This window comes from Parasteatoda tepidariorum, chromosome 5, assembly GCF_043381705.1.
Source record: "Parasteatoda tepidariorum isolate YZ-2023 chromosome 5, CAS_Ptep_4.0, whole genome shotgun sequence".
NCBI classification, from domain to species: Eukaryota; Metazoa; Arthropoda; class Arachnida; order Araneae; family Theridiidae; genus Parasteatoda; species Parasteatoda tepidariorum.
In genome coordinates, this window is record NC_092208.1 from 89,489,322 (window position 1) to 89,501,021 (window position 11,700).

Sequence of the window (11,700 nt, forward strand, 5' to 3'; positions counted from 1 at the left end):
GTGCAACAGCGGTTATAAAAAAATTCCGTGCACCCATTTTATTTATTTCATTTATAGGAAATAAGAAGAAACGAAATGCCAATGATGATGAAAAGAACGTTTTGCTAGTCTTCACTTTGCTTATTTTTCAAGAAGAGCTATTGTTTTACAAGTGGAAAGCGTATTTCTTTGTTTATGGATTGTACTCATGTTACTAGTACATGCACTGACAAATAAAATATATATTTCTCTTGATACATTTCAATTGTAATTATTAATCATACTTTAGCACACATATTTGTACTGTCACAGAAATTTTTACGTATCTAATGTGCGTCGCTTTTTAACTATTTCCAAAAAAGAGATGTATATTCCAATTAAGAGATATATTTCTTACAGTAAAACATTAAATGTAAAATATATATATATATATATCTATAAAATGTTAAGTATCCTCCTCAAAGTAACTGGTGGATAATTAACATTTACAAAAGTATTACAATTTTTAAAGTCAGGTCACGACGGTAAGGGGGAGTATATGAGAGGAGAAATTTAATTGTTGCTATCTTGACAAATGAGGTTCTAGTTCCGTGGTACTATCTAGTCCCGATATATTTTAAATGCCGGATTAAATGAGACCCATTACAAGGCAACAAGACAATACAATAACGAGACAATAGTTTAAAATGTATAGTGATTTTCTGTGCAAAAAGTACAATGTTTGTATTGTACATGTTAATGCCTCTGAATTTGCTATCTAGAAAAATTATGCGCCGTTTCTTTTTTATCGATTGAAATCAATTACTAGATAATGAGACTAATAGTTCAAAAGTTGTAAGTGTATTTACGAATAAAAAATTTTTTTTTTTGTTTTTACTTTTACTTATTTACATTTTTCTTCCATACTATGTATCTTGTCAACCCAAATTTAATCTCATTCAATTGAGCTTAAAAATACATAGTAAACAATATTTCATTTGTCTTGATAGATCTATCATATGCCTAAATAGATACAAGAGAAACATTGTACTTTTTCTAATTAAAGTTTTGTAATCTAGTTTGCCACAGGGTTAAACATTTTTCTGTATGTTACGTTATAACCTTATTTTTACTGTACTATAGTCAAATAGCAAAGTTTTCACAAGAATCCGTATATTCGGATTCCTATTTAAGAGAGTAAAAATGAGCGGGATTAAAATTTTGTGTGGATTATTTATCGTAATTTTTACTTGGAGCTCAGTTATACAACATACATAATTAGAAAGCAACTGAATAGCACATAGAACAGATTTCAAACGAATCTAGGAATTGATGGATAAATCAGCGAATGAACGAAAGCGAATTGATGAATCCAGCGAATAAAGAAATTAATAAATCTGCTATTTAATGAAAAGATGAGCAGTTAAGTAAGCAAATCAATGAATCAGTGTTTTAAAGAATCTGTCAGTGGATTGAAGAAAAAATGAATGAATTAACAGGTCACCGAATAAATGAAATATGGAATCAATGTATAAAATTACCGAGTTAGGGAATTAATAGATCAAGGAATCAATACATAATAAATAGGCGGGTCAAAGAATTATTGATTTGTTGATGTATTCATCCACCGAATGACCATTTGGTTTCCTGATAGGTTCATTTATCGACTCACTGATACATGGATTCACTCATTTTCTGATTCAATTATTTGGTAATTCATTAATTTATTCATTCACTGGTTTGTTCTCCCGCCTTCCTCAGTAATGATTTGACAGATTTCAATAGTGGTTGTTTCGTGATAGTGGATATTTGTTTTCTCCGAGGTTATACACAAATATTATAATATAATAAATGTCATTTTCTGTACTTCATTTTTGACAAAAGGTCCGAGGAATATAAACGCTGTTTACATTGCTATGATCATAAATATTAAATATATCACGGATATATTTCGTGGTTATTACATTTATACATAGAGATTTCGATTATATATTTCGTGGGACAATTTTATTTATTTATTTTACATTGTAGGGTAAACAATACAGTAGTGTGATAAAATTTTGAAGGACAAATTTTTCCTTTTGCCTTGAAGGGTTGACAATTTTGTGGTATGATAAAATTTCGGGGGACAATTTCATTTATTTTATTTATTCACTACAATGCAATCAACACTACAGATCTATAATATGGATAGATTAATAAATGAGCGTATCAATCAATGAGCAAATTGATTAATCATCGAATAAAAAGTATAATACATTTGAGTATGAATGAAAGGGTGAATTGACAAAATAAGCTATCAATGAATCAGTGAGTTAAAGAATCGAAAAATAACAAAACGAATTAGCTGGTCAACGAATTAATGAAATGGCGTATAACACCTTTGACTGAGCTTATCAATGACTCAGCGAAACTATTAAAGCGTTAGGCGACAATTTTATTACCTCTAAAAATATTTCAACGCGTAATCCTTTATTGTTTCCTTCTTTGTTTTTCCCCTCTGATTTCAAGCACGGCGTTCCTAATCTTTTTCAAAAAAAATTATTGTTTGGCTGATTTGCTCAGACACACAATTCATTCTTTTCCTGTTCACACATGGAATGGAGGGATGAAAATGTCACTGAATTCATAAATAATTGATCCGGCTATTTGTTGTTCTAAGCAAAGTTATTTTGCTTTATAATCACCTAGTTTTCTTTCCTCGCATTTTGAAATAGTATTGTTGATGGAATTAAAATAGCTGTTTCAAATGAGTGCTGAGAGAGATAATGAAATATATCGACGTTTTACTAAACATCGAGTTATTATTTAAACATCAAGTGACTAATTTGTGTTATTTTTTCATTAGTCAATATTTTCATTACCCTAATGAAATTTATAACCAATCACGATATTATCATATTTATTAATCATCGTTTTCACGATATTAAATATTTATCATTCCGATAATAATCCCGATATCATAGTCATTTTCGATTATGATATTTTCGTATTTTAAAATTATTGCTTTCGTTAAAACTCATCGCATTATAGTATGCTACATCATTGAAATAATAATCTAACATTTTCGATAATTATAGTCAGTGTTTAGATAATTATTGTAAGAGGTGGTAGCAACAATGAATAACAAGAATTTCTTTCAAAATGTCTTTAACGTTTTAAAATATCAATAACGATCGTTGTCGATAACGATAGCTACATTATCGTTTTTGATAATATTCGTATTTTGATGTTTCTCGTTTGAGATAGCTACGATGTATCTTGAAAATACTTCTTAAAATTTTGAAGTTATTTTTAAAAAAATTGTTATTTCTCGTTTTAGATAGTGGTAGCTACATTATATCGTTGTCGATAATTATGTACTTTGCATTATATTACATGTTTTGAAAGTAAGAGATGGTAGTCGCGATGTATCGCACGAATACTTCTTAAAATTGTCGTTATTTAGATATAAAAAAATATCGATCTTTCACGATCCCATAGATTGACCAACTCTATTTTAAGTACAAAAAAAGATAACAATTTCTTACCATAGTTTTAATAAAATTTAATTAATATATACGGAGTCTAACTAGCATTAGCAAAACAATGGGATACCTGCAAGTGAAGCAGTGGCATTTGTTTAGATTAGCAACTGTTCTTTCCATTCTATTTCGAGTAAGACAAGACTATCGAGTACCAATTCTCTTTAGCAATACAGCTTATATTCTTTCACAAAGATTTCAATTCTACCACTATACATTTACTCAGAGACTTAACATAAAGAAAGTCGCGAAGCCATATAAAACATAAAGAAACTTATTAGGCATTGAAGTAGATAGGTGCGCAAAACACGAATACATCACGGTTACTATAAAATGCCTAAACAAATAAGTGAAGTAAAAGAAGTAGACGAGAAGGAATTATATTTCAACAAATTTGATGTACTATACTGCTCTGTATTTAATTAAGCATTAATTAACATTTTAAATTATGTAGCTTAGCTCAACTTATGTACTTAGCTCAACTTTAATACTCCATATTGCTGATAAAGATCAGCTGGTGATGACGTCATAGGTCACATGCGTAGGTATTGGTTGTTTTCTTCTTCTTGAATGGCATGTACCCAATCAGCGAACCAGAATTTTTAATACAGCAGTTATTCTACGTACAGAAAAATATGTTAACACATACAAGCATACATGCATAATACATACAAACTGAATAAGCATATAGTATGCAATCGTAACTACTTGTAATCGTATATTTTAATTACATTTACTCGAAATTACTTGCAATCACGATTGTATGTAATCATAATTACATACAATCATATGTTTTGATTACTTAATCATAATCACTCGTAATCGTATCTTATTGTGATTACAAGTAATCACAATATAATCTTATTTGTGTATTTTCGTATGTAATTCTATGCTTAAAAGTTTTCATTTAATAAACCAAACAATAGTAAACTAAACAATTCATCTACATGTACAATTTATACATTGTTTTAAAAGTATTAATTACCTACAACCCCTATTACAATGTAATCAAGCCCACTTGAAATCATAATTACGTCTAATTGTGTGGTAATCATATATATCACAATTGCTTGAATTTAAAATTACCTGTAATTGTTAGATTATGATAACTTGTAGTTATGATTTCTTGTAATCTTACTTTATGATTACAAGTAATCACGACGACTTGCAATCCCAGAGCTTGATTATTTGTATTTACGATTATTTGTGATTCTTATTATCTATAATCATTTTTTTTTTGATTATAAATAATCATAACTGCTTGTAATGAGAAATAATAATTATTTGTTACTGTGATTACTTGTAGTCATAATCATTGCAAGTAGTTGATTTATCTATAATTAATTACATTTGTAATCGTTTACTGTAATTGACGCGTAACTTGCAATGAAAATGACATAATGCTTGCATTTTTCACTGGTTATACAAAATTTTATTCAGAAAAATTAGTCATGACTAATGAATTTATTCATCAATCATTATTCAAAAATTTGCATTAACTTGCATAATGAATAATGACTAAATTTGTATATGAATAATCATATAGAATAAATTTATTCTGAATAAATTTAGTCATGAATGAAATTTCCGTCAATGATGCCCATCACTGCGTAGCAGTAAGTTTAAGAGTAAAAACAAACAACTTTTATCGTGCATTGTGAGAAAAGGTGTCACTTTAAATAAATATGAACACTCTATTTTTGTGTCAAGCATTGTTTAGAAATTTTTTTAGAAATAAATAGCTTACTTACTATAAAATGTACCTTTCCACAAGAATAACTCGCGCATTATATCAATGACTTGTTTATTTTATTCTTATAAGAAAATACTTATTTTTCTTTATTTTATAAATCTGTTTTTACAGCAAAAAAGATAAATATGACAGTTAACTTAGCACATCATTTTCCAATAATTACTGAACAAATACCTTCGAGCCATTCATATCTCTTCTTTTTTTCTTCTTTTTTTTTTACTTCACCATCATTAATTTTTTATCTTAGCTCCTTAAGCAATAAAAAATAATCTTAATTTAACTTTCCCCAGCATGTCGAACTCAGGAAGGGAAGGCAAGAATAAGTCTGGAAAAGTTTTTTATTTGTTTTTAACAACAATATTTGCTACATTTGTAAGAAGAAAAAAATTCTTTATTGAAAAGTCAATTTTTGTTGTTGTTGTCGGACATTAAGGCAGAGGGAATGCGATTGTTCTTGTTTTCCGGTGCCGCTTTCTATGGCCAAGAATTCGTTTTCTGATACGCCCATACTACACACCCGTTTATAGGGCTAACCCATTCATACGTCTATTCTTTCCTCCATAGATCATAATTTTGACCTGAACCAGAGAAGGATTAATCTCCAACTCAGTACCCTCAGAGATATTAATTCGTTATGGGAACATGGAGGACTTTGTGAACTGACAGATTTAATGTGCACCAGACATGATTTACTACATGGGGAGTCTTCGGTCCGTTGGACTCGAACTCCCGTTCTCACAAACGTGAGTCCAGCGCTCTGCCAACCAGGCTATCCCGGCCTGGAAAATTAATTTAAAAAACCAAATTGAAAATATATATTTAAATGGAGGACTAAATTTAAACCTCTGACTTTTTCTTAAGACTGATTTCAGTCCTGAGGACTGAAGAGTGACATCCAGGATTGTGGGACCCGACATTAAAAAAGGCTTCTTTTAGGTGAAAACGATATAGAATACAATTAAAACAAATGATAAAGAACAAAGGATATTTGTGTTTGAAAACTTTACAATGAATGAGAAACCACGAACTGCAAATGCAGGTTTTGCATCCATAAGATTCATGCATATGTAAGAATCTTGACATTTCCTCGACGACTGCAGAACCAACACTCATTAAGGCATTAACTGTCACGATTATTAAGTGCAATTAATATATACCACATGAGGATATGCTAATCTTATTATAAGGTAACTAAGAGCTTACTATTTCTTTACACTTCACCAATTTACAGTGAAGGCAAACACAATTGGTTACAATAGATCACGTGATTATACTCTCGTGAAATATTCAATGGCAATAATAACCTCTGGTAATTCAATGGGCACCCAATTTGTTAAACCAGATTTGAAATCCAAGAGACGATCCCACCTCAGCAAAATCATCTGTTCGCAATGGCAACATCCAGGGAGTATCACACGCAGGCATAGTTTTATAACTCGACCTTTACTTTCCGACCCCCTTTGAATCGGGAATTTTTACGGTTTTCATAAGTTTCGTCACTCCTTACACTTGTGACGATCAATTTCTGTTTTTTGCTTAAAGGATTGCAGAGGTATTAAAGATTAAAAATGAACCTTTAATTGATAATTTCAGATGTCTATGGTACCGTTGTTGTAAGACCATTCACCATCAACAGCTGTCTGTAAAGTACTGAAATCAGTTAAAGAGGCAAAAGTTTTATTTGATTTTTTATTCCATTTTTTACGATTAAAAAATTATTAAAGCAAGAGAAATCAAGCCTGGCCAATATATCATCCGATATAAAACCAATATATGGGAAAACAAAAATGGGCACAAACTGTAGCCTAAATTATGAAACTGGTCACTTGTATAGCGCAGCATTTGATCGATACCCTGTCAGTCAGAGAAAAATATGTCTAATGGATGGTGTTTTCAATAAAAATGTGAACAACAACAATCTCGAGCTCTTGACCTGATCTACTTCCGGTTAGAAAGCATATCGCTGCTCACTACAGCTTATTCTGCAAAAAGTGATATTTTCAGACAGATTATTTTATTTTTAATGAAATAAATTAAATGATACAATTTCTGGGCTCAACTCTGCTGAATTTCATAAGATATAAATGATAAAATTTTGCTTACCTGTTTTGGCGGTAGATCCTATTAAATTTGAAAATTAGGAGAACTATAAGAAAAGTTATGCAAATCTGAATAACTAAAACAAATAAATGAATAAAAAAGTTTCGTGGCATGTTCCATAAAACTTTTGTAGTTGTAGTAGAAATTAAGAACTCCGTTTTGGAGCTGTATGCTTCATGAATGCGCTTGTAGCTCTCATGGATTAAAAGAGATGAAATTGAGCTTTTGTAAAACAATGAGGTAAATATTTTGGTTGAACGGTTGCTTTGAGGTACGTTAACATTTTTTTTCCAGAAGCATATTGATATTGTACTGCGTGAAAGAAGAAATCCATAGATTTCAGCATATCAGACGATGTTAACTCATACAACTGTTTGCCAGCAGCCAATTCCTTTGTTAACTGAATTCAAGCGCCTTCCTTTCAAAAACTCCGAATTCTCCCCGTTACGGAAAATCTATGGTAGTATATCTACCTCGGCGAATACTTGGACACGTGTGATTGGAAAGAAAAACAAACTTTATTCATAATCAATAGTTTGTAGAGCCTCCACGAGAGGCAATTACAACGTGAACCCTCCGGGGCACACTTTCCACGAGTCCTTGTGTGACGGCTAGTGGCATTTTCTTCCACTGGGCTTGGACAAGACATGTAAGTTCCTTCACAGATTTTGGACGGGTAGTACACCCCTTAATTCGGCTATCCAACTCGTCCCAGAGGTTCTCGATAGGGTTCAGGTCTGGGCTCTGGGCTGACCAGTTCATTTGATTAACCCCATTGGCACCATACCAAGCCTTTGTGACCCTCACAACATGACTGCTGGCATTGACGTCCTGGAAGTAACAGGGATCCACCCCGTAAAACTGCCACAACGTACAAAACACATTGTCATCCAAAATAGTGCAGTTGGCATCTTGCATGGGACTTATGCAGATGTTGTTCCCTACACGATCCATACCGGCGGAGGGCTTGACGTATCTCAGAACCGCAGATATAGTCATTTGCGTAGGTATCCAAATACTTATATTGGTAGATAGTGTACAACAATGTGCCCATAATAGATAAAGCCAACTTGATTTTTTGCCATAACTGGAAGCAAAGAGAACACAATGAGAACCAAACATATATATTTTGAAACTAAGCATATTTTTATAACATTCTTCCCCACCTGGACAGGAAGAAAACATTAAGTAAATAAAAATGCATTCAATAAATGTAAATAAAGCCACTTTTAATGATAGCTAAAGTATCCACTATATTTTTTGCCTGACTTAAATTCTGTGATGTTACCAATCCTAGGTAGATAACAACATCAATATTATTTTAAATCTTCAATGATAACAGTCTACAATTCTTCCCCAGACTGTTTTTTTTTGTATGTATGTTGTTACTGTGAATGGGTGGTTGTTGACAAACACATAGTCGCTTTGGTAAATGTCTCGCTCTAGCTAAGTGCCACTACCCGACATACCCTACACTGATGTTTTTTTGAGGTCAAGTGCCATTGCCCAGTATGCATTTAACCGGTACTCCGAACACTGATGTTTATCCTAATCTATCCTCAGCAGATATTAAAATATCGAAGAAATCTAATAATATCAAGGAATAAATTAATATTAAATTGGACAAATATTTCGATATGTAACAAATATTTCGGAACTTCACCAAATCTACTCAAATTGCTTCAAATACCAATAAATGAGCTTTTTGTAATCGGTAGCCTTCGTGCGATCTGGGAAAAAGACCACATTAAGTTCACCACCATAACCGAAGCCTTCCCACAGCATTTAAGAACCTCCACATTTCTGTCCATTTGGGGAAGATTTTCTTGTTTTTGCTCATCTGTTGTTTCGTTTTACATATCCTACAAAAAAAAAAAAACATTGCGATATAAAGAATCTAGCAGTACTATTCAGAAACTATTACAGCAGCATGAGAATTTCTTCTCCATCACACAGCAAGGTGGAGGCTCATTAATTGTGTGGGAAAGCTACAGATAGGGTAGTAAACAAAACCTAGTCTCTCCTTCAGACAGTATGCAGGCCTAAGTCGGTTTTTCCAGCAGGTAATGCCTCCATTTACGTTAAAAATCTTCACTGTGAAGGTCGTAGGATAACAGGGTGATTTTCAAGAAGAGCCTGTTCTGCTCCTTCCTTTAACTAATGTCCTCCAGTATTAGTAAATGATACGCGGCATCATATATTTCGAGTCATACGTAATATTAGCTATAATCTGAAGTGGCTTTATTTCGATGGGACACTTTTTTCTCTTCTTTCTTACATATTCGATGTTTTCTTCCCCTATCCAGGTGAAGTGGATTACTCCTAGTAAATATGTGTTCAGATTCCTTTCTTAATAGACTTTTTTAATAAAGACTTTCTTAATACAGGGTCTTTATAATTAAAGTTCTACTTTGAAATAGCTATAAAAATAAAACTACCCGATCAAATGTCATCAAACTTGGTAAATGTCTACAAGAGGTCATGGGATTTCAGTTTCCGCTAAAAAATAAAAAAGAATAGTTCAAAAATTCACCACCAGCGGAGAATGGCACTGCATGCAATAGTGTTAAACAAATGTAAAATAGGCAAATTTGTTTTACACGTCATGTGACTTTGCAGTTATAAAAGTGAGCCGCCTTGTCTGAGTTGTCAGTGTTCTGAGTCGACAATGTCTGTTACCATGCAAGACCGTGCTTTGCTCGTGAAATGTTACTATGAATGCGACAGCAATGAACGGAGGGCTTTACAAAAGTTCTATACTGTAAGAGGAAAACGCCGAGGTTCAATGACACCGCAAGGCTTACGAAAAATGATGGCAAAATTTCAAGCCACAGGTTTGTTATCTGTTGCACCTGGGCGTAGACGAAAATCTGTGTCTGTGGAAACCAAGGAGGCTGTTGCATTAGCAGTAGAGGAAGCAGCAATGGACACCAGACAGGGGACGTGCAGCGTAAGTGCTGTTGCACGTCGACTCGACTTACCATTGAGTACGGTGTACAAAATCGTTCAGAAAGTGTTGTAGTACTACCCTTACAAAATCAAACTTGTTCAACAACTTCAACCTAGAGATCCGGCTTTAAGAGAAACATTTGCTTTGAGTTTTCTGGCACGGATGGAGGTGGACATCAATTGGCCATGAAACATTATGTGAACAGATGAGGCACATTTTTACTTAAATGGGGATGTCAGCACCCATAAGTGCAGGATTTGGGCCAAAGAAATCCCTCATGTTATCCACGAAGTTCCATTACATTCGCCTAAGGTTATCGTTTGGTGCGGTATGACAGCAAATTTCATAATTGGACCTTTTTTCTTTGAAGAGCCACGATCATTTTAAGCACCACGATCTTTATGCAGGACGGGGCTCCACCTCACATTGGTGGGTGTGTCAAACAGTTACTGCAGCAACATTTCACGAATGATCGTATTGTAGCCCTATTTCTTGGCCACCCCGATCACCAGACCTCAACCCCTGTGACTTCTGGTTGTGGGGTTATCTCAAAGGCATTGTTTATGGTGATGACGTAACCGTAACCAATTTAGTGGAATTGAAGAATGCGATGCACAGACATGTCCGTAACATTTCTCCAGATATGCTAAGAAGTGCTGATGAGAATGCAATATTGCGATTTAATTTGCTTTCAGAAAATGGCAGAAATTCCATATTGAGCATGCTTTATATCAACAATAAAAGTGTTTGCAACTGATGTTTCCTCTGTTATTTCGTTTAACCTTATTGCATACAGCGCCATTCACCGCTGGTGGTGAATTTTTGAACTTTTTTTTTTTTTTTGCGGGAACTAAAATCCCATAACCTCTTATAGATATTTACCAAGTTTGATGACATTTGGTCGGGTAGTTTTATTTTTATAGCCACGAGTGGAACTTTAATTATAAAGACCCTGTATATGCTCTTGATTGCTCAAGTTTCTGTTAAATAGTATCTACTATTATCATTGGGTAATTCTTCATTTGAAAGTTATAATATTTTCACGTTATCGTTCTTAATTTCACAAAAAAAAGGTATTATTTTCTCCTTTATAGTCTACTTTGAAAATGCAGCTTTTAAAATTTTTAATTTAAACTTTACTATTTATAACAGAGTTGTTGAAATAAACTTTACACTCTTTCATCCCTAAATTTCCATTCTTGGTACATTAGAACAGCGGTTTCCAAATTTTTTTTTTAAATACGGAATCCTAAAGGGTCGACCTTTTTTTAAAAAAGAGGAGACTTAGACGAAATTTCATTCGCAATTGTGAAAAATATTAATCCACTAAAGTCCATTATTAATTTTTAGAATATTTAATAAATTAAAATTTTATTAATTATTTTGAAAATGTTGAATGAGTAATGGAATTTTCT